Here is an 18,326-nt window from a genome sequence, read left to right as displayed (position 1 = left end):
AAAGCTATTTGCAGTACCACTGCATTACACCCTCCTGCTCTGTTTTTAATAAGTTATAATAATAGCAAAAAATGCTGCCATTCAGTGGCATCCTAAAAGTGGCTGTTGGACTTCCATTAGTGTCGCACTGGTGCAAAGCAATTTGCAGTACCACTGCATTACACCCTCCTGCTCTGTTTTTAATAAGCTATAATAATAGCAAAAAATGCTGCCATTCAGTGGCATCCTAAAAGTGGCTGTTGGACTTCCATTAGTGTCCCACTGGTGCAAAGCTATTGGCAGTACCACTGCATTACACCCTCCTGCTCTGTTTTTAATAAGCTATAATAATAGCAAAAAATGCTGCCATTCAGTGGCATACAAAAAGTAGCTGTAGTACTCCATTTGTGCCCCACAGGTGCCAAGCTATTTACAGCACCTCTGCATTACACCCTCCTGCTCTGTGTTTAAAAGCTATAATAATAGCAAAAAAGGCTGCCATTTAGTGGCATCCTAAAAGTGGCTGTTGGACTTCCATTAGTGTCCCACTGGTGCAAAGCTATTTGCAGCACCTCTGCATTACACCCTCCTGCTCTGTTTTTAATAACCTATAATAATAGCAAAAAATACTGCCATTCAGTGGCATACAAAAAGTGGCTGTTGTACTCCATTTGTGCCCCACAGGTGCCAAGCTATTTACAGCACCTCTGCATTACACCCTCCTGCTCATTTAGCTACTATTTTTATAGCAAATTGATGGAATTCCTTGCTGCATTACTTTATTAGGAGGAATAAAAAGTGAGGCTTCTCTTACTGTCCTTGTACCCACAGAACACGGCCACTGTACCCAGCTGCCCACTTTTGCCACGCTATTTTATTTGCCCAAAGAGCTGAGTCTTTTTCTACCATCATAAAATTGTCTTCAATACTAAGTTATTGTTCGTTTGCTGCCAAGCAAGGTACAACACATGTGCATTCTTCACTCCTTTCCATTTGTGGAACGTAATTATTAACTGCAGGTAGTCCAGCCAATCTGTAACGAAGGTGCAGGCGTGGATATAATGTTTCCGTCATCCAATGGTGGTTCTCTCGATGTCTGACAGCTCAACAATAACATCTGTTTGCACTTATAAAACAAGTGACGACCTGCCAATCACACTCCCGCTTACGGGTAATGGGGTGGAAGTTCAGTGTGAAAAAGCATGTGTGACTGATGTCCCCAGAGTCACAGAGGATGAAGAGCACGCAGATGCACGTGATGGGGCAGGCGGTGGTTGCACAGCCCCGCTAGGCCGCATTGTAGCACAGTGAAATTCTCATTGCGACTTATGCTTCATTTTAAGTCTTGTATTTGGTGTGATCACCAGTATGCAGCAAAACTACGCAACATGAAAAGCACTGTTTGCAGTTGGGTTCATAAATGATTGTTTCACTTTCTGAAAACAAACAATAAGAACCATGCATTAAATTGAAATAATAGAACAATCTATTCAGTTGCCTACTGCTTGGTAAGCCCTCTGCGTAGCAGCAGTAATTGTGTGTTTGTGTGTGTGTGTGTGTGTGTGCGCACGAAGACAACTTACTAGTGGCGCATCACAAGAGCTTCCCAGTTATCTACCTAAACATAGACAAAACACATCACCCACCCTGAATACCCTTGTTAGCTGAAGCCTCACAGATAAGGCAGATGATAACAGTGTGAATGCAAACCACACAGCTCTGCAACAGTCATGTAAATATTGTAAAGCAACATTCAATGCAAACATGTGTCGCTGTCCCTCTATGATTTAAACTGTACGTGACAATTTGACAGTGCAGAGGCAGCAAATGTGATTGTCTATATAGTCGTCCTACCCAGAACAGATATGTGTTTTCATAATAAAACAAAGTGTTGCGTGCACGCATTACTGACTGGGCACAGCCTACCGTACCCGGGTAATGTGATGTCCAGTTGCCATAAATACAGACTATACGCTCCTATCATGGTTAACAGTATAGACAGCACCGGAAGAATATTGGTCTGTGGCACAGGATGCTGCTCACTGGCGTTACGGTACTCCTCACCAAACTCCACAATGACTCCCCTCACAATTGAACGAAGTGTTTCCGCAGTTTCTCCTTCCTGTGTGCCGATTTACCCCAGCTGCAGCCTAACTCCAGTGTTTCTCCAACTGAGCATGCTCTGCTTGACTGTGTCATTACTGAGGCAAAGTCTTAATTTTTGGCTTCAGCGCATGCTCGTTTGGACTGTGCCTGAGTCATTCTGCGACCTGCGGCTCAACACACTTACACAGGGCCCTGGTGCTTGACTCACTCTCGGGAGGCCACTAAAACTAACTGCACCCAACATCAGCCCCAGGTGTCCCCTTACACTGCAGTGGCGGTCCCCATTGACCGCAATACTGAGAGTGGCATCACGAAAATACATATAAAGAAGCAAACTAAGTGTGACCAGACTCTTCCTCCACGTGGAGTCCCTGAAGGTAATGCACCAACACAACACCTGTGGGGCTTCACACTGACTGAGAAAAGCCTCTTTTCTCAGGTACTTGCATTCCGTGCTGGGTCTAAGTCCTGTGTTGTGCCTAGACAGCTTGCTGAAGTGGATAGTCTTTTTTTCAGAAACTGTATTTCATGCTACTGAGCATGCTCAGGCACTTACTGCATCAGAGGCTAGGTCGGTAATGAACTCTTTGGCCCTGCCCCTGATGTGGGGAGCCCATATAGACCAAAGGGAATCAGGTGTCCTGACAATTTGGCCAGGCTACTCCCAACAGGCTTGCAGAGGGCCGCCCCTATGACTTGTCACCTCATTGTTGTTGGTCAGACGATGACTGTTGAGTAGTGATGAGCGAGTACTAAAAAGCTCGGGTGCTCGAAGCTCGGGCCGAGCCTCCCAAGATACTCGTGTACTCGGGCCGAGCAACGAGCCCAATGTTATCCTATGGGAGACCCGAGTATTTTTGTGAAATGACCCCCGGCAGCATGGAGAAACCCTAAAAATGGCACAAAAGTCTCAGAAGAGTGCTCAAATGACATGGCAACAGCATGGGGAAGACCCCTTGAAGCATTTATCACTGAAAAGTCACAGCTGTGAACAATTTTGTCCGCGTTTTACGCCATTTTTACGGACTCACCAGAAAACCTTCCAAAATGACCCCAAAATGATTTTTCATGGCGGAAATGTTAAGGGCACATACCCAATAGTGAGATAGAGCTGGTGTATGTTACTTTTTGAGATTAATACATGAAAGATTTTACGTGAAAACATTGTGTGGCACTCCGATGTCCCTGAGAAGAGACGTACATGAAGGCCTCTTGAGTCTAATGTGCCCATTTTGAGGAAGTGAGTCTTTGTAGTATTTTCCTTTGCCAGGGCAGTCCAAAATTGTGAGGTTCACCAATGCCCCTGCATACAGACGTGCATGAGGGCCTCAAAACATTAAGTGTCTATTGTCAGGAAGTGGGTGTATTATAGTATAGCCCTTAGGCAGGGCAGCCAAAAATTGGGAGGCTCCACATTGTCCCTGGATAGAGACGTGCATGAGGGCCTGTAAACCTGAAGTGCCCATTGTAAGGAAGTGGGTCTATTGTAGTATAGCCCTTAGGCAGGGCAGCCAAAAATTGGGAGGCTCCACGTTGTCCCTGGATAGAGACGTGCATGAGGGCCTGTAAACCTGAAGTGCCCATTGTAAGGAAGTGGGTCTATTGTAGTATAGCCCTTAGGCAGGGCAGCCAAAAATTGGGAGGCTCCACATTGTCCCTGGATAGAGACGTGCATGATGGCCTGTAAACCTGAAGTGCCCATTGTAAGGAAGTGGGTCTATTTCAGTATAGCCCTTTGCCAGGGCAGCCAAAAATTGGGAGGCTCCACATTGTCCCTGGATAGAGACGTGCATGATGGCCTGTAAACCTGAAGTGCCCATTGTAAGGAAGTGGGTCTATTTCAGTATAGCCCTTTGCCAGGGCAGCCAAAAATTGGGAGGCTCCACATTGTCCCTGGATAGAGACGTGCATGAGGGCCTGTAAACGTGAAGTGCCCATTGTAAGGAAGTGGGTCTATTTCAGTATAGCCCTTTGCCAGGGCAGCCAAAAATTGGGAGGCTCCACGTTGTCCCTGGGTAGAGACGTGCATGAGGGCCTCAAAACATTAAGTGTCCATTTTAAGGAAGTGGGTGTATTATAGTATAGCCCTTAGGCAGGGTAGCCAAAAATTGGGAGGCTCCACGTTGTCCCTGGGTAGAGACGTGCATGAGGGCCTCAAAACATTAAGTGTCCATTTTAAGGAAGTGGGTGTATTATAGTATAGCCCTTAGGCAGGGCAGCCAAAAATTGGGAGGCTCCATGTTGTCCCTGGGTAGAGACGTGCATGAGGGCCTCAAAACATTGTTCCCATTGCAAAGGAGCGGGTCTCCTGTCGTTGTAATGTCCATTCTGCAAAGAATGGGCGAAAAATTTACCACTGGGGGTATACCTGAAACAAAGGCCTAAGTATTGCAATTTGTAACGGTCATCATCATGGTGGCGCATGAGGAGAAGGAGGAGCAGTCCAGCGATTATCCAAAGTCCAGAAGTCTGTACCCATGGGTGAGTGGAGGTACATGGCAAACTTTAAATTCCGCTCTCATTTGCTGGTGGTGTGGTGAAGTCTGGCCCAATCCAACCCTTGTTCATCTTGATCAGAGTCAGCCTGTCAGCATTTTCAGTTGACAGGCGGGTGCGTTTATCTGTAATGATTCCACCTGCGGCACTAAAAACACGCTCTGACAAAACGCTAGCAGCAGGGCAGGCCAGGACTTCCAAGGCGTAGAGAGCCAATTCATGCCACGTGTCCAGCTTGGATACCCAATAATTGTAAGGCACAGAGGAATGTCGGAGTACAGTTGTTCGATCTGCAAGGTACTCCTTCAGCATCTGGGCAAACTTAGGATTTCTTGTGGCACTACCCCGCACCTCAGGGGCTGTGGTACGTGAGGGGCTGAGAAAACTGTCCCACATCTTAAAGACTGTTCCCCTACCTCTGGCGGATTGGACTTGTGCCTCTCTCGGCTGTACACCTCGGTTGTCCACTGATTCCTGACCTATGCCGCTAGCGTTTTGTGAGGGGAATGCTTTGCCTACTTCCGTGAGTATGGCCTTCCGGAACTGCTGCATTTTGGTTGACCTCTCCTCCACGGGAATAAGAGACAAAAAGTTCTCCTTGTAGCGTGGGTCTAACAGTGTTACCAACCAGTAATGATTGTCGGCCAAGATGTTCTTAACGCGAGGGTCACGAGACAGGCAGCTTACCATAAAGTCAGCCATGTGCGCCAGACTCTTAACAGCCAGGACTTCAGTAGCCTGACCAACAAGATAACTGAACATGCTGTCCTCCTCCTCCTCCTCCTCCTCCCCCTCCTCATCTACCTTGTCCTCTGGCCAGCCACGCTGAACCGAGGATATGACTGGTGTGCATGTCATATCCTCAATTTGGCCGGAGAGTTGCTCCATGTCTTCATCCTCCTCCTCGTCATAGTCCTCCACTGCACGTTGTGATGAGACGAGGCTGGGCTGTGTGTTATCACCCACACCCACTACTGTTTCTTGCTGCAACTCATCGCGCTCCGCCTGCAATGCATCATGTTTGTTTTTCAGCAGAGACCGTTTTAGAAGGCAGAGTAGCGGTATGGTGACGCTAATAATGGCGTCATCACCACTCACCATCTTGGTGGAGTCCTCAAAGTTTTGGAGGATGGTACATAGGTCTGACATCCATCTCCACTCCTCAGGTGTTATGTGTGGAGTTTGACCCATTTCCCGACGGCTTAGGTGATGCAGGTACTCAACAACTGCCCTCTTCTGCTCACATATCCTGACCAACATGTGCAGAGTTGAATTCCAACGCGTGGGGACATCACACACCAGTCTGTGAGCCGGAAGATGCAAACGGCGCTGAAAGCCGGCAAGGCCGGCTGAAGCAGTAGGTGACTTTCGAAAATGTGCAGACAGGCGGCGAACTTTTACCAGCAGATCAGACAGCTCTGGGTATGACTTTATAAACCGCTGAACCACGAGGTTGAGCACATGGGCCACGCATGGAACATGTGTCAGCTGGCCTCGCCTCAAAGCCGCCACCAGGTTCCGGCCATTGTCACACACGACCTTTCCTGGCTTTAGGTTCAGAGGTGTGAGCCAGTGATCTGCCTGCTGTTTCAGAGCTGTCCACAGCTCTTCTGCATTGTGGGGTTTGTCACCTATGCAGATTAGCTTCAGCACAGCCTGTTGCCGCTTCACCGAGGCAGTGCTGCAGTGCTTCCAGCTTGTGACTGGTGTGGAGGGCACAGTGGATGAGGATGCGCAGGAGGAGGAGGAGGCTGAAGAGCATGACATTCCGGAGCTGTAGAGTGTGGGTGAAACACTGACTGAGGTAGGGCCTGCAAACCTTGGTGTGGGAAGGACGTGTTCCGTCCCTCGCTCAGACTGGGTCCCAGCTTCCACAATATTAACCCAGTGTGCCGTCAACGAGATGTAGCGGCCTTGCCCACAAGCACTTGTCCACGTGTCTGTGGTTAGGTGGACCTTGGGTGAAACAGCGTTGTTCAGGGCACGTGTGATGTTTTGTGACACGTGGTTATGCAACGCGGGGACGGCATACCGGGAGAAATAGTGGCGGCTGGGGACCGAGTAACGTGGGACAGCTGCCGCCATCAGGTCACGGAATGCTTCTGTCTCCACCAGCCTAAAAGGCAACATTTCCAGCGCAAGCAGTCGCGAAATGTTAGCATTTAGAACTGTGGCATGTGGGGTGTTGGCAGTGTATTTGCGCCTGCGTTCAAAGGTTTGCTGAATGGATAACTGAACGCTGCGCTGGGACAAGGACGTGCTTGATGATGGTGTTCTTTCTGCGTAGGCAACTGCAGGTGCAGGAGTGGAGGAGGCTTGTTCGCAGGCAGCATGGACAGAGGATTGGCTCGCATGCACAACCAGCGAAGACGTAGCAGTGACATCAGCAAGCACTGCTCCTCGACTCTGTTGTACTTCCCACAAAGTCGGGTGCTTGGCTGACATGTGCCTGATCATGCTGGTGGTGGTCAGGCTGCTAGTTTTGGTACCCCTGCTGATGCTGGCACGGCAGGTGTTGCAAATGGCCTTTTTTGAATCATCTGGATCCAACTTAAAAAACTGCCAGACTCGGGAAGACCTAACATTTGTACAGGCACCTTGTGTCGTCGTGTTGTTCCGGGGAACGGTTGCCTGACTTCTGCCTGGGGCCACCACCCTGCTTCTTACTGCCTGTTGTGATGCTACGCCTCCCTCCCCCTGTGCACTGCTGTCCTCGCTCTGCATATCCTCCTGCCAGGTTGGGTCAGTTACTGGATCATCCACCACGTCGTCTTCCTCTTCCGCACCCTGCTCCTCCTCCTGACTTCCTGACAATTGTGTCTCATCATCGTCCACCACTTGTTGGGACACGTTGCCAACTTCGTGAGAACGTGGCTGCTCAAATATTTGGCTATCTGTACAGACGATCTCCTCATGACCCACTTCAATATGAGCTGGCGAGAGGCCAGAATGTGTGAATGGAAACGTGAACAGCTCTTCCGAGTGTCCAAGTGTGGGATCATTAATGTCCGAGGAGGACGTGTACTCAGCATGGTGGTAGGAAGGAGGATCAGGTTCAGAAATGTGCGGTGCAGTATCACGGCTACTGACACTTGACCGTGTGGAAGACAGAGTGTTTGTGGTGGTGCCAATCTGACTGGAAGCATTATCTGCTATCCAACTAACAACCTGTTGACACTGGTCTTGGTTCAAGAGCGGTGTACTGCTGCGGTCCCCAAGAATTTGGGACAGGACGTGCGACCGACTAGATGTGGCCCTTTGTTGTGGCGAAATTAGAGCTTGTCCACGACCTCGGCCTCTGCCTGCACCACCATCACGTCCACTTCCTTGTTCCTTGCCAATGCCCTTGCGCATTTTGCAATGCTGTGCACTGCTGACGTGTATATTCACTACTTGTGCGTTATATCAAAGTTTGTGGAAATTGCACACAAGTGCACCTGTACGCTGCCACCAACAGGCACACACGTGCGGTTTTAAAAACCAAGCACGGACGCAATAAGAACCTAACAGGTTTTTTTGGGGAGCGACAATTACAGACAAGTCAGACACTATCTGGACTGTTTTACACTGTGTACACCAGCCCCAGATATGATGAAGGCTGGTATACGGTCACCACTACCCTGCCTGCCTGCCTGCCTGTATACTGGTACAATAGTCCTGACAAGGACTCTTTTGGTCACTAGCCTGTATTCAGACCTGGCTATACCCTGCCTGTATATAGCAACAATAGTCCTGAGAAGGACTCTGCTACTGTACTCCAACCTGGCTATACCCTGCCTGCCTGTATACAACTAGAATAGTCCTGAGAAGGACTTTTGGTCACACTGTTTGCAGCCCTGCAACTGAAAAAGCTATAAAGGGCCGCAAAGCTTTCCCTGAATCAGCGACACTCTCCCTGCACTGACAGTCTGGAGAGCTGTGAGCACAGCACAGCGCGCCGGCCGATATAAAGGCTCGGTCACGCTGTGCACGCCGGCCAATCACTGCAATTCCACAACTAACAGGGCTGTGGCATTGCAGTGGTCTGCCAGCCAATCCCTGCATGAGGGCTGGCTCTCAAAAGAGCGCCAACATGCAGAAATGAAGACCACGAGTACAGCACGAGTATCGCGAGATTACTCGGTCCCCGCCGAGCAGCCCGAGTACAGCGATACTCGTGCGAGTACCGAGTAGTGACAAGCATGCTCGCTCATCACTACTGTTGAGGTGTTTTGGTTGTGGCAGCCATGAGGTCATCATTCAAGTGGCGGTTCAAAAGAGGACACTAGTTATGCCACTCATGACATGTCACTCTGCTTTTGTCTCCAGGAGGTGCATTGTGGTCCACCCTGGTTTGGGACGGACCCAGGTTATAAAAGGGGCTGGAGCCAAGAAGAAGGTGCCCAGTCTTCTATTATGCTCCGAAAGAGCACACCTCCATGTGTTGAACCCATTGCGGCTTTAGGCCAGAGGTAGGCAGGGATAGGTCATCGATGCAGGCCGCCACCACAGTTGGTAACGCAGAATGTTTAAGAACAGCTCCTGTCCTACCAGTCCTGCTAGTGCAACCCAGTGGCATAAACAGGCCTGCTGCTGCTGATGCGCCTGCTGTCCACAAGTGTGTCCCCTACGCACACGGACTGCGTAACCAATGGCCCCTGTGTTGTTAACAGGGAGTTCCGGGGCTGGGTGGTCGTGTGGACCCTGTCACGCTAACAGGGCTCCAAGTCTCCAGATCCAAGTTGCGTTTAACTCGGTTCAGGCTACTATTTGTTTGAGAGTCAACCTTCTCTCTATCCTCCACCTAACCTTCCAGTTGCCAACCTCTCCTTTTCCATCTATGAGCATGGTGGACACCGAATGGCGATTGGAATATCTACCTTTCTCTTTCTTTTCTTCTTAATATTTTTGATATAGCGGTAACATAGTATGTACCACCTTATCCAAATCTGCCAGTCCCACCATACCGATTTCAGACAACCGGAGAAAAGCAGGTTTGAATACCGCGCCAAACCACAGGAGTCCAGATGAAGTTAGTAAATCTCTTTTCTTTATTTTCACAGGTCTACGCGTTTCAAGGACATATCCGTCCTCTTCCTCAGGACAAAATGCAGAGAATACTATAGCAATATATTATACTCTAGTATTCTCTGCATTTTGTCCTGAGGAAGAGGACGGATATGTCCTTGAAACGCGTAGACCTGTGAAAATAAAGAAAAGAGATTTACTAACTTCATCTGGACTCCTGTGGTTTGGCGCGGTATTCAAACCTGCTTTTCTCCTGTTGTCTGAAATCATTCCGTTTTGCGGGCCTGCTGCCTACCACGTAACTTTCATGGTGTCAAAGGGGTTGTGACTGGCACAACCACATCAGGTAAGTGTTCCTGCTATACATTCACCTCTCATTGCTATATTGGGTAAGACCCTATTTGCGCCTTTTTTTCCCACAGTTTTTTTGAGTCCCACCATACCAGATGTTGTTTCTTCAGCAAATGTTAATGTTGCTTAACCACCAAACCCACGGACACAAAAGTTTTTTACCCTTTCCAACACACCTGTTCCCCTTTCCACCAGCATCTGACCTTTTTCAACTCAGTTTGTATATGACCAAACATGCAACTCTGCAGAGACACCGTACTCAACGCCGTCTCAGCACAGCAGCCAGCCCTCGGTCCCTAAGATGTGGACAAGTAAGACCATTTCCTCCTATCGATGAAAAAGCGTTGAGATTCACTCTCTGCACCACTGGTGTTTAGTGGAAAAGCAGATGTAAGATTGCGTACCACCTTCTGCTGATACTCCTGCATACGTGCGTCACTTTGTATGGCAGGAGTTATTTCGCAAAATTTTGTGTTGTTCCGGGGATCTAACAGTGTGGCAACCCAGTAGTCAGCATGACTTGTAACTCGTACAATCCGAGGGTCATGTTGTAGGTAGTGCAGCAAGAAGGCGCTCATGTGTCTTGAGCATCAAGGAGGACAAAGTGTCTTGGTGGCGGAGAGGTGAGAATCGTGCCTCCTTCCTCTGCCCTCTCCCCACAACCTCGCACAACCAAAATGTGAGCAAGCTCTCACTAATCTGCTGAGTCTTCCATGCCCATCGCCAGTTCGTCCTCCATTTTCTTCCTGGGCTCCTGCACCTTCCTCAACTGTTTTGTTGATACTATGCTCCCTTGATAATCCCTCTCCCCCACCGTACCATGACTGCCGACAAGGTGCCGCTGAACGTCTGGACCTTGTAGATCTTGTTATCCCTTCCGCATATGACTCCTCCAGTACTTCCTCCCCTTCCTCTTGGACCAACACCTGACTCCGAATAATACTTACAGTGTGTTCCATCATGTAGATGACCAAAATTGTCACGCTGAGAATGTCATCGCCAGTGTTAAACATATGCGTCGACATTTGTAAACTGTGTAGAACGGTGCATATGTCCTTGATCTGACACCACTCCAGCAGCGTGATCAGCATCACCTCTGGATCAAGTTAGCCCAGGGTATACGTCATAATAACGTATTTCAGCTGGGCTCTGCGGTGCTGCCACAGACGCTGAAACATGTGCAGATTAAAATTCCTGCATGTCGGAACATCGCATTTCTGACGTTTAACCGCCAGACCTTAAGACTTCAGGAGTGATGAAAGTTGTTGAGCTACTGGGTGCGAACGATGGAAGTGAGCACATAGCGAGCGTGCCCGCTGTACAAGGCCATGTAGGCTGGGATGTTGTTTTAAAAATTGCTGGAGAATCAGATTAAACACGTGAGCCATACAAGTCACGTGTGTCACATGGGCCTGACGAAGGCACGCTGCCATGTTGGCATCATTGCCGCACACAGCTGTTAAGTCATCACCGTAGTCCGCTACGTCAATTTGTACTCCTGTCGCAAGGTGACAACGTGTTCCTTTCGTGCATAGTGCTGATGATGGGAGAGGAGTCGATGCCAGCGGTGCAGGTGGACACAGGTTATGCTCACCCACTGGGATGCGTTACCTTGACAGATGCAGAACCACAGGCTGAATGCAGGTGGTGGGTATCTCACAGATGAAGTACCATCATTCAGCTACAACCAATGGGAAGACACAACACCCTTTTTTAGGCCCCTCCTGTCTGAAGACCACTGCCAGACATTGCTATGAACCTCTGGTTACTGTTACCCTCAGTTTAGTTTTATGAGTTTGTGTGCTTGTTACCTGACTACTTTTCCTGCTTGCTGTTTAGGTACCTCGTTGGCCGATTTGCATTTCCCCTCTGCTTGTTTTCTGATTAAGTCCTGTCCCTCCCATTCTGTTCCTCTTCCTCAATTATGTTTTGACCCTGCATAACTACTATTCTCTGGAACTGCAGCCTTCCACAGGTATTGATCAACTTGGGCCCTGTTTCATTCAACATCACTGTATAGGGATTAAAGGGTTTCAGGGTTCTGGGGGTCCAGCTTGGTGAGTGGGTTCCCTTTAGCCTATCCTTTACAGCCTGTCCGAGTGTGTCAATCCAGGCAGGCGTTACACCGTGCCCTCGACAGAAGGACATGTAGGCCGGTATAGTGTTTTAAAAATTGCTGGAGATTCAGATTCAACACGTGAGCCATACAAGGCACGTGTCACTGTAGAGATAAAAATATAGCGCATATGAGAAGCACCCGTGGAGTGATTTCTGTATATCTATATTATAGAATTGCTCACCTGGTTAGGTTGTGCGCCCTCGCACAACCCTGGTGTTAGATGTATAATTCCTCTGGGGGATGAGGGACTGTCTCAGCTGGCGTTATCCGTTGTTTTGCTGGGTGGATCCAGGTTTGTTGCCACTGCTGGCTTCAGATTGACCGACTTTTTGAATCCTGGAGCTCTGTGCGGACCTGTGTCCTCCCGCTGTTAGTTCAAATGATCTGATGGATTCTATTACTCACAGCAGCTCTACCCGGATTCCCTTATGGGAGTAGGCATGTAGAAAAAAGATTCCGGTCTTTGTGAGCGCTAGAAATAGATCTTTGGTCTTTGATCTTTTAAGAAATTTGGCTTTATTATTAATAACATAAAGCTCTTGTATTAACACAATGCTTTTCAGCAAGATACACTTGCCATCCTCAGGTGTCTGGACCGGAATCTTTTTTCTACATACAAGGCACGTGTGTCACATGGCCCTGAAGAAGGGCCGCAGACTGTTTAGCATCATTGTCGCACCCGGCATTCCCTGGCTGCTGGTTGAGTGGAGACAACCATTGATGAAACTCGGTCTCACTCTACAGAGCTAACCGTCCACAATTCCTCAGCGGTGTCTCATATTTCCCCTACATTTCAAAGTAAACATTTGACTGCATGATTGCATTGAGCTCTGCTGCCAGCATAGTAAGGAGGTGTGTGGGATTCCTTGGGCGCAGTTACAAGGAAGGGTGGCCTGACCACACAGGGTTTGGGCTGAGTTGCAGGAACAATATGAGGTTGATGAGGCAGAAGCAGTGGAGGAACTTGTACATACAGAGGAAGGATTGAAACACACAACTCGTGGGGACGGAAAGACTTGTACAGCAGACACTTCTCCATCTATCACCATAGTTACCCAGTGCCCAGTCAGCGACATGTAACGCCCCTGTCCATGCTTACTGTTCCAAGTATCTGTGGTGAAATGCACCCTGTCACACAAAGTTTCTCAAAGAAGCGGTGATATTTGGTGCGACATGCTGGTGTAGTGCGGGCACGCCTTTGTTGGAGAAGGAGTGGCGCCTGGGCATCGGCTCTTGGGGCACTGCGATGGGCATAAGGTCTCGAAAATCCTCGGTTAAAAAGGTTGGAAAGGCAGCATTTTGGTAGCCAACAGTTTGCAGATGCAGAAAGTCAACCTCTAAGCCATGTCATGCCCTTCTAAAAGCATGTAAAACACAGCAAGGGGACTCCAACCACAGTCTCTCTTGTTTCCAAAAATTGGTCCACACACACCCCACTTGACTGGCATCAATTGACCCCCATTTTCAAGCTTACAAAGATGCTTTGCATGAAGCACTATCAAAAATACGCGTGCCTTTCGCCTCCCCTGGCTGACCCAGGGGAAGAAAAGTCCTCTGAGAGCCATGACTTGTTCATCTTGGTTCTTTTTTCAAAAGCGAGGGGACTCCAACCACAGTCTCCCTCGTTTCCACTAATTGGGCCACACACACCCCACTTGACTGGCATCAGTTGACCCCCCTTTTGAAAAAGAAAAAGATGCTTTGCATGAAGCACTCTCAAAAATACGTGTGCCTTTCGCCTCCCCTGACTGACCCAGGGGAAGAAAAGTCCTCTGAGAGCCATGACTTGTTCATCTTGGTTCTTTTTTCAAAAGCAAGGTGACTCCAACCACAGTCTCCCTCGTTTCCACTAATTAGGCCGCACACACCCCACTTGACTGGCATCAGTTGACCCCCCTTTTGAAAAAGAAAAAGATGCTTTGCATGAAGCACTCTCAAAAATACGCGTGCCTTTCGCCTCCCCTGGCTGACCCAGGGGAAGAAAAGTCCTCTGAGAGCCATGACTTGTTCATCTTGGTTCTTTTTTCAAAAGCGAGGGGACTCCAACCACAGTCTCCCTCGTTTCCACTAATTGGGCCGCACACACCCCACTTGACTGACATCAGTTGACCCCCCTTTTGAAAAAGAAAAAGATGCTTTGCATGAAGCACTCTCAAAAATACGCGTGCCTTTCGCCTCCCCTGGCTGACCCAGGGGAAGAAAAGTCCTCTGAGAGCCATGACTTGTTCATCTTGGTTCATTTTTTCAAAAGCGAGGGGACTCCAACCACAGTCTCCCTCATTTCCACTAATTGGGCCGCACACACCCCACTTGACTGGCATCAGTTGACCCCCCTTTTGAAAAAGAAAAAGATGCTTTGCATGAAGCACTCTCAAAAATATGCATGCCTTTCGCCTCCCCTGGCTGACCCAGGGGAAGAAAAGTCCTCTGAGAGCCATGACTTGTTCATCTTGGTTCTTTTTTCAAAAGCAAGGGGACTCCAACCACAGTCTCCCTCATTTCCACTAATTGGGCCACACACACCCCACTTGACTGGCATCAGTTGACCCTCCTTTTGAAAAAGAAAAAGATGCTTTGCATGAAGCACTCTCAAAAATACGCGTACCTTTCGCCTCCCCTGGCTGACCCAGGGAAAGAAAAGTCCTCTGAGAGCCATGACTTGTTCATCTTGGTTCTTTTTTCAAAAATGAGGGGACTCCAACCACAGTCTCCCTCGTTTCCACTAATTGGGCCACACACACCCCACTTGACTGACATCAGTTGACCCCCCTTTTGAAAAAGAAAAAGATGCTTTGCATGAAGCACTCTCAAAAATACGCGTGCCTTTCGCCTCCCCTGGCTGACCCAGGGGAAGAAAAGTCCTCTGAGAGCCATGACTTGTTCATCTTGGTTCATTTTTTCAAAAGCGAGGGGACTCCAACCACAGTCTCCCTCATTTCCACTAATTGGGCCGCACACACCCCACTTGACTGGCATCAGTTGACCCCCCTTTTGAAAAAGAAAAAGATGCTTTGCATGAAGCACTCTCAAAAATACGCATGCCTTTCGCCTCCCCTGGCTGACCCAGGGGAAGAAAAGTCCTCTGAGAGCCATGACTTGTTCATCTTGGTTCTTTTTTCAAAAGCAAGGGGACTCCAACCACAGTCTCCCTCATTTCCACTAATTGGGCCACACACACCCCACTTGACTGGCATCAGTTGACCCTCCTTTTGAAAAAGAAAAAGATGCTTTGCATGAAGCACTCTCAAAAATACGCGTACCTTTCGCCTCCCCTGGCTGACCCAGGGAAAGAAAAGTCCTCTGAGAGCCATGACTTGTTCATCTTGGTTCTTTTTTCAAAAATGAGGGGACTCCAACCACAGTCTCCCTCATTTCCACTAATTGGTCCACACACACCCCACTTGACTAGCATCAGTTGACCCCCCTTTTGAAAAAGAAAAAGATGCTTTGCATGAAGCACTCTCAAAAATACGCGTGCCTTTCGCCTCCCCTGGCTGACCCAGGGGAAGAAAAGTCCTCTGAGAGCCATGACTTGTTCATCTTGGTTCATTTTTTCAAAAGCGAGGGGACTCCAACCACAGTCTCCCTCATTTCCACTAATTGGGCCGCACACACCCCACTTGACTGGCATCAGTTGACCCCCCTTTTGAAAAAGAAAAAGATGCTTTGCATGAAGCACTCTCAAAAATACGCATGCCTTTCGCCTCCCCTGGCTGACCCAGGGGAAGAAAAGTCCTCTGAGAGCCATGTCCACATTGTCAGTGGACAGACACGTGTGCGTATCTGCCAGCAGACCCCCAGCAGCACTGAAGACAGGTTCCGAGAGAACGCTGGCTGCAGGACACGACAAGATCCCCAAGGCGTACGTGGCAAGCTCAGGCAATTTATCCAGATTGGAAGCCTAAAATGAGCAGGGCTCAAGTTGCACAGTAATGACATCGATGTTTCCTTGCATATACTCATATATCTGTGTCTCCTCCTCTTTTTCCTTGTCCAGCTCTTTTATTTTTGCATGAGTATATGTCCTTGTCACTTTCCCATGTGTTTGTGTTGTGTTGTGAGTTGTTTGTCACGTTTTGGACACCTTTGAGGGTGTTTTCTAGGTGTTTTTATGTGTTTGTGATTGCCTGCCATTGTTTCCTATGCGGTTTTAGTTCGGTTCGTCGAACGTTCGCCGAACCAAACTCGATTGAGATGCCCGTTCGGCGAACCGACCTCGAGCCGAACCGCGACCGGTTCGCTCATCTCTACTCATGGACATTCTCCACATTATCATTTCCTCTTGCATTTGCCTTTTGAGGGTGGCCAGCCTTCTTGGGAGACTTCAAAGAGTTTGTGAGGTTGTAAAGATGCAATATTCTCAAAATCATAGACTTGGAATGACCAGCTTCTCTTCTTGTGGCTGATAGGGTCACCCCTTTGGCCTTCATCTGGACAGGACAACCTGCTGCCAGAAGGTTACAGTTACTGTGAAACAACACACCTTTTTTGCAAAGTCAGTGGAAACTGGAAAGTTAGGCGCCAGTTAAATAGGGTTTGTCAGATAATTAAGGAAATTAGCACCAGGTGCAAGGTTAAGGCTATGTGCACACGTTGCGTATCTGCACCGCAGCGTAACTGCATGCGTCGTGCGTCCCCTGCACAATCTATGGAGATTGTGCAGGAGCCGTGTGCACGTGGCATCTTAGAGCGCAGCGCTTCGGCTGCTGCCCGAAGCGCGCCTTCTAAGAAGTGACACTTCTTTCCTGCGCTTTGCCTGCATCCCCCGCCCTGTCTATGGGAGGGGCTGTAGTCAAAGCGCATGGAATCGACTTTTTTTCTTTTTCATTCAGACTGTTTCCGCAGCGATTTGAAGTGCACGTGTGCTGTTCAAATCGGTGCAAATTTCAAATTTCTGCAGGGACAGTACGCAACGTGCGCACATAGCCTAACACTAATAACTTGCATGTATCTGAAAGTTTCTCAAATTTTGATCAACATTCTTTTTCATTTATCTCATTTACATTTTTATTATGTGCTTTAGAATAAATTCAATTTTAAGTTTACTCATGTTAGGATATAGTCACATAGGACTGCACAAGAACCTTAACATTTAGGAAATGGTTGTTCTCTAATTTTGATCTCCAGTGTATATTTGTAAGGGAATGGTTACCAGGGCAGCTTGGCACCCACAGCTAAAATGTGTAAGCAAAAGTGTTGCTCTAATCTTCTTTTTTTGCTTTGTTATTGCTACACAATGGATAGTGGGGTATAAATAATATTTTACCTAATAAAAAGAATTTATAACTTTCAACTTTGCTGAAGTTGAAGTTGTTACAATGATCTCAAGTGTTTAAATTATTTTTTTTTTACTAATGTTACTGAATAAAATTGATTTATGAACACAACGTAATGAAAAAAAAATCAATACTCCAGAATTAAGTTTTGGGGGGGCTACCGCATCATTGCAATAAAATGCAATAAGAGATGCGATCATACATCGTATCTACCCCTAAATGGTAACAATAAAAAGGTCAGCTCAGGGTTGAACAAATAACTCCTTATACAGCCTCAGATCCTGAAAAATGAAAACATAACATGTCTGGGAAAATAGCGAACACAAGTGCAATTTTTTTTTCTTACAAATTTCCATATTTCTTTTCACATTTCACCAATTAAATGAAAAAAAAAAAAAAAACCCAAACTATACATGTTTGGTATCTGCATACCCGAACTGACCTGGATGTTTATATTACAATATAGTCAACAAGGTAAATAAAAAAACTAAAAATAATAATGTGGAATTGTACTTTTTTTTTTTACAATTTCACGGCACTTGGAATTTTTTACCCACTGTGCATCACATGACAAAATGAATGGTGTTATCCATAAGTAGAACTTGTTCTACAAAAACAAGCCCAAACAACTATGTGTTTGCAAAAATGGCTCTTGAAATAAGCGAAGGAAAAAAACAAAAGATCGCAAAGTAGTGAAGGGGCTAATGTTTATTTTTTAAACATCCTATATCCTATATTTTGTATGCTCTGTCTTCTGGAGCGAGGGCACAAGGAATCATCAAATTTCCATGTAAATGTCAGGTGATTTCCCAAATTTGATTTTCATCTCTAATTCCGCTCTACAGAAATGTTCTACAGAAACTCTAGTAATCAGGTTAACGTGAATGGATTTTTCCTTGTTGGATTTTCTGATGTTCCAGACGTCCGGGTCAAAATTGGCATATTATTCTTACTTGCCTACATCATCATTGTTGGGGGTAACGTCACCATCA

This window comes from Anomaloglossus baeobatrachus, chromosome 5, assembly GCF_048569485.1.
Source record: "Anomaloglossus baeobatrachus isolate aAnoBae1 chromosome 5, aAnoBae1.hap1, whole genome shotgun sequence".
Lineage (NCBI taxonomy): Eukaryota > Metazoa > Chordata > Amphibia > Anura > Aromobatidae > Anomaloglossus > Anomaloglossus baeobatrachus.
The sequence above is the reverse complement of the archived record's forward strand: the minus strand, read 5'-3'. Positions refer to the sequence as shown.